The following is a 6276-nucleotide window of genomic DNA, read 5'->3' as shown; positions in this document are numbered from 1 at the left end:
CTCAAGTTCAGTCTTTATTGAGTTTAAAATAATAAAAGGAATAATTTACTAGGGCTACAGTGGAACGTTTCAAATCTACCTTCTTTTTCAGTCCGTGGTAATGTCAAAGTTTCTTGCGAAGGTGTTGAATAATATCATCATTATCATTATCTAAACGTAGAAAAATCCAAGAATATGCTGGCGCGTATTAAATTTATTAAATTTTCTTCAGCGGTGCCTGTAGGAATTCATGACAACTTATGACACTATCTTCCATTCTTTGGGAGGTACTACTGGAAGTGCGGATAGTAAAAAATACAAAATAATAATAAAAGGGATGGCTTCATAGTAAACTTTCAATTGGTTCGTCGGTTTCCTACAGAGTAACAGGATGATCGTTCTGAGTGGTGGTGTTAGCTTCGTCTCTGAAGTGGTACAAGTACTGGAGAAGCATTTTTATAAATGTCCTTATTGGCAGAGCGAGGGTGGTGGTACAGATACGAAACACGGAATAAGTGAAGATAAAAGTACAAACTGCCGCTGGTAAGAAATAATTAAGCAAATTTGAAACGCATTTGTCAGCAAGGTCACTTTATTCAAAGACACAAAACGTATCGCACTTAAGAAAGGGAAAATAAAGCTCTCAGGCCATGTTATTAAATTTTTGTTTGGTAGTTTACGCATTGAAATGGAGAGAGAATGACGTAAACTTAGATCAACAATCTCTGTCAAAGTACAGGAACATGTTATCCATCAAGCTCTTTGTCAAGACCAGAGGGCACAGGCTTTCCCAATAGGGACCGAACAAGGCTAGTATATAACATTTGCGTGTTTTTCTTAAACTCAAAGGTGCTTGTAATTATGGAAGATCCTCCATAAAATCAAACAATGTCTCAGCGAAGTAAAAGGTAAAGGAAATAATTGGAAGATTAAGTGCTTAACCAAAACATTTATATTTGCGTAATGATTAACGGTTGAATTTAAAAGATTCTATTGCAAACTTCGGAACAGTAATCAAACGAACAAATTGATTGAAGAACAAAGGAAGCAAATAATTATTGATAAAATGAGGGCTTAAAGATTGTGATCGAAGTCTGGGCTTAAAAAGGCTGCCCAGCCGATACGACAACAATCATTTATGAAAAAATTTGCAAGAAAGCTGGGAAATACTCCGCGACCCACGAAAGAGTTAATGTGGTCCATCGGGCGAGGTAGGAAAATCCGGACTGCGCTAAGCAACCAATCAGATTGAAGGATTCGTTTACCGTGCCCTCTTGACAAAAAATGATATACCGTATGGTACCACAATAAGGTTAAGAGTTAAATCTTCAAGCGACTTACAAAAAACATTCTCTATTTCCTCAAGTGTATCTCTGTTTGTCTAGAAAAGAAAAAAGAAAATCACTTTTCGGTCGTCGCATCCGAATTCAATCGGAAGAAAGGCACGGTGACGATTGTTCAGCTAGGGAAAGCACACATTTAGGCCACTCTATGAGTATTAGTCTTGAATAGATTAGATGACAAACATGTCACCATTTTGCGCTGCTGCACTGACGACAAAAAAGCATTTCTATTTTGAAAGATGTAGGAACCAGGCATCTGTGGCCTTTCATTGAGTGGACTAGCTCTAAGGAAAGATAATTATCTCTGAATAGGTCTATTCTCCAAAGGTCCCGTGAGTAGTCGTAACGACGTACGTTACGGATGCTCTGGGAAATTGACTTTAGTGAATGCTCCTGCTCTAGGCGTAACTATCATAATCCCTGCTTGCATTCACAGTTGCATACAGTTTACAATTGGTATCAAAACAAAAAATGGAAATTGGACGATAATTTAGCGTTCGAAAATCAATTCTCTCTCTCTAATTTCATTTGGAACGATTAAAAAGAAAAACCAAGTATGAAAACATGAAAAAACTGAGAAGATAGCAAAGAAAAAACCAGCATCGAAAAGTCTATTAAGAGAAAGTAACAAAGAATTCAAAGGCAACGCAGAATGATGTTTCTGACCTTTATTTCATTTTACACATGGTCAGTTTCAGTCGAAAGTGCGTACCAGGTCGAGGGTTATAACCGAAATTATAGAATTATAGACCCGATCAAACGAGCACATATAATCACGGTCAGAATTTTGGGATATGTGTGTATCATACAAAGGCAAACGATTATAGAGGAGATTTGCCGTGTTCACCAGGCCTTCACTAAACACTCAGAGGCTTCAGTGATTACTCTGCGTCGGCGTGGTGCCACGTAACTGTTTCTAAGGATCAAACTACATGTTATGTGTATTGTTCAGCGGCGCGGTGCAGCGTTATTTCGCGCATATCAGGTAAGTTGGGGCTACACAGACTTAAAACCTGACACTGAACAAGTGATTGTGTGGACAATTTTCTCGTTATTCAATTTGGTCGGTGGTGTATATGAAGTGGATTTGCGTGTGTATTCGTTAAATCTTTCGTTCGATGTCACGCGCAAGATGCTGGCCCACCTTTGTGTGCAGGGAAATCTTAGAAGTTGAGATGGACGTATTCATTTTCAGTTACACAGTTTCATTACATTCTTTATAATATAACGGGTGGGAGACACAATATCTTTTTTAAAGGGATTTATTAGAACTGTTTCGAAATCCAGTGACATTACAGTATTGTTAAAAAAAGGCTATACCAAACATTAACGGTTTTCAGCTGCTGTGGCTACGAGCGAGACTTTGGAGTTGGGGAGCAGCTAGAGTTGGGATTAACGATGTACTCTTACCCTTTGCGTTCTTTCTCCACTTCCATACGCAAAAGACAAATATCCCAGCAAGCAACAGCCCAGCGCGGGCAATTGATTCGACTACTGTATTTTTTTTTTTTCTTTTCCACCAACAGTGATACCTGTGGCACCTTGAGACAAAGAGTTGAAAACAAATATGAAATATATGCTACGTCAAAACTAATATGGCAATCCTCCGTTAAACCGTGTTTAGATCATGATGCCTTTGTCTACACATAACTTTTATTTAATCATGGAAAAAAAGTGGAAGAAGGGGTTTTAACTGGGTATGAGAACTAAATTACAGGTATTTTTCACACCCATACCCTTACTTACCTTCTTTTAGATGTTTTTAAAAAAGCAATGGAATCACGAGCCAAACAAAACAAATGAAAGTTCTTTGTCTAAACTACACGTAACAGTTGTTTTTCATCACCATAGGGGAAGACTGCCTTAGCCTTTACTGCTCAGATCGCAGTTAAGAAACAAAGGCCTAGCAAGTTATTGTTTGAGCTGCTTTTTTCTTTTTATCACACTCGAGCCCAAGGGTTTATCAATTCCCCACCCTTGCAGCCCTTAGCTGTGTGTGGTGTTATACAGAATGTAAACGGTATAATCTAACCGACAGAATCAATCTCACAAAACTTAACTACTTATTAAACCAGCGAATAATGTTCTTAACAAGGAGACGACTCCTAGAAGCAGTACTAATACTTATCGTTAATAAACTTAATTAGTCCCACCACAAGTCTATATCCTAGCACACCACTGACACAATCTTACGAAGGACACAATCTCACTGCAGGTCGCCAAAGTTTCCTGAAAGAGCAAAATTTTCCCCAGTGAACTCTCCTCTCGGTAGGGCTTTCAAAACAGTCGTCATCTCCGACAACAACAAATACTCTTACTACTACATAAGTGAGTTTATATATATTCACAAAGTGCTCTGGAACATTCCAGAAGCTTAAATAAGACCTTTTAGAAGTATTACATAATAAATGCGTGACTTGATGAAAGGGTCTGGACAAGTTAGCTATTGTATTGCGACTCTAGATGACTTAAGTAGTATGGAGAAATCTAACAGCTTAGATTACCAATTAATTACTCATAACAGGAATATACCTTACGATGTATATGTATGATGTTTTAAAGCATCAGTACAACCAAGTACATCAACTATGGAATACCATAAACAAGAAGAATGTTCCAAATAGATGCTGAACATGACTTGTGCAGCGTGCATAATGTGATGAGTGTGTTTCGCTTGAAGTGATTAAAATCTCATTCCATGATTAACCACTCCAATTGAAGCATATTCCTGGACTAAGATTTCTGCTACCAATCAACTATAATGGGTTTGTATCGAAGGATTAAAACCTACTGCCAGGGTGGAGGTTATTGTGCCATGCGTCAGTAGTTCCAGTTTCGAAGTCAATTCCAATGCTTGTCCTTTTGAATTAGCTCTCACGGTGAAGTCTCCACGGCTACCATCTCTGGAAAGCATTACTGAAGTACGACTATAGCATCTTGCTCCTTTTGCTTGGAATCGAAGATCATTGCAAGGTAAAAAGTTGTACTTCACACCGTGATTAAGACAAAAGACGTGGGTCATTAGAGGATGGAGTGCTTTAGAAACCGGAAAATATAATTCATTTGCTGCTCCAGGCCAATTACAAAAATGATGCTACTTTTCAAGTGCACACTTTTGAAACCTACAATATCTCCAAGCAAAAGCCTTCTTCCCTCTACAGAAGGAACAGAAAAGTGAAAACTGAACAGGAGTTCGAGAAGTTCATAAGGCAACTTAAACACCAGCACACAATCAGATAAATATGAATGTTCATCGACAAAAAAATTTAGAATGATTACCAGTATGTAATGAAACACCTCTTTATTAAAACGTTCATAGCATGCCCATGCAGTCCTTACCAGGGTGTCATTGGGAAATTTTGAGTTCATTAAATATAAGTCTCTAATTCTGTTGATAGCCAGCCATTATCGAACGAAAGCCAAAACGAAAATTTTAACGGTACGATGTGCAACGGCCAGAATATAAGAAAGAAATAAAGATAGAAATAGAACTATTGCTCTAAAAAAAAATGGTACACACTTCTTGCGTATAGGCAGTAATGACAAATATGGTTTTTTATTTCCATCATTTCAAACTTTCAATGGTGATGGACCAGGGTTATGTTAATCAGTACCTTTTTATTTGACTGTACATGTGAATAAAAAGACACTGCAAATTTAGACACACATAAAACGTAGACTTGTTGATATTTTGTGACTTCATTACATATTATGATTAACATTTCATTTCCCGCAAATAGCAAAGTAAATACCATTATCTAGAATGTAAACAGGGACTAAGAGCCAACCGCTGTCACTGGGGGGTTAGTATATGTAACAATTCGGTTATCCAAGAACATTTTCAATGAAATAATTCTAATATGTTTTACGCAAATGTTCTCAAAAAGGACTCTGTATTTCTTAAAGTTTCAAGGGGAAAAGCATGCCCTTTCACCTCTATAGGAGCGTCTACAAGAATAATTTGTGGCATGATTTTCTATTCAAAAGAGGTCCCTTAGCTACACTAGTCTGGTTTCTTCGGGACATTTACCCGCATGATAAATGTAGGTTACTTTATCATCAATAACATTTTTCATATCGCTGGCAGCACCAATAAGTTAATATGAGGCGAGGCTTGTTCTGACTGGACTACCGAAACCGTTAGGGATTGTGGTCTTTGGACCAGCGCAAGAGGAGAAAGTACATGGAGCGGTTAGTTTTTTGGGAAATGTCGGCGATGAAGTCAGCTTCGCAAAAAACCGGCAGAAGAGAGTCATAACAAAGAAAAACATAAAAAACCCTCGCGGGAGTTATGGTGCTACAAACACAGATGTCTTTCTCTCTCGGCTCTGGACATAGATATGGTTATTCTTGTTTCTTATCAAAACGACATATTTTTACCGAGACAATAGATCATTTATGACCAAGCTCGTTCGATCATGATGGCTGGAATTACCCTTGACCGAAAACCGTTGGTCAATATTCCCTCTTTAGGAGGTTATTGCGCAAAGCGATTAATTGCCATGCCACGCGCACAAATCTTTTGTCTATTCTTTATCGGATATAGTACCGGGTTTAAGTTTGGTAGAGCTCTCGTCGCGATGGAACAGCGTTTAATTCAAGTGGTGTTGTTTTTCTCGCCTACCCACCGTGTCTTGTTAAGCCCTTTCAGGTGAGGTGGCTAGAGAGAGTTTCGGCTTCCTCGTTCGCTTCCAATTTATTAATTCTAGGCTAATAGGACTTCTCTCATAGCCAAAAACGGACATATGCTGTTGTTGGTTGGTGGTGGGAGGAATTATGCATATATCCTGATCGATGTTTTAAGCATTAAGTAGAACGTAACACTGGAGAGCCTTTTGTTCCTTTGAACATTTTGAATTTTCATAGACAAAATCGAAATGATCATCTGTAGGCCTTAGGACTCTTATTAATCGATAATGATTAGGAAAAGACCAAACACTAATATATATATATA

Source organism: Pocillopora verrucosa, chromosome 6 (assembly GCF_036669915.1).
Source record: "Pocillopora verrucosa isolate sample1 chromosome 6, ASM3666991v2, whole genome shotgun sequence".
Lineage (NCBI taxonomy): Eukaryota > Metazoa > Cnidaria > Anthozoa > Scleractinia > Pocilloporidae > Pocillopora > Pocillopora verrucosa.
Note: the sequence above shows the minus strand (reverse complement) of the source record.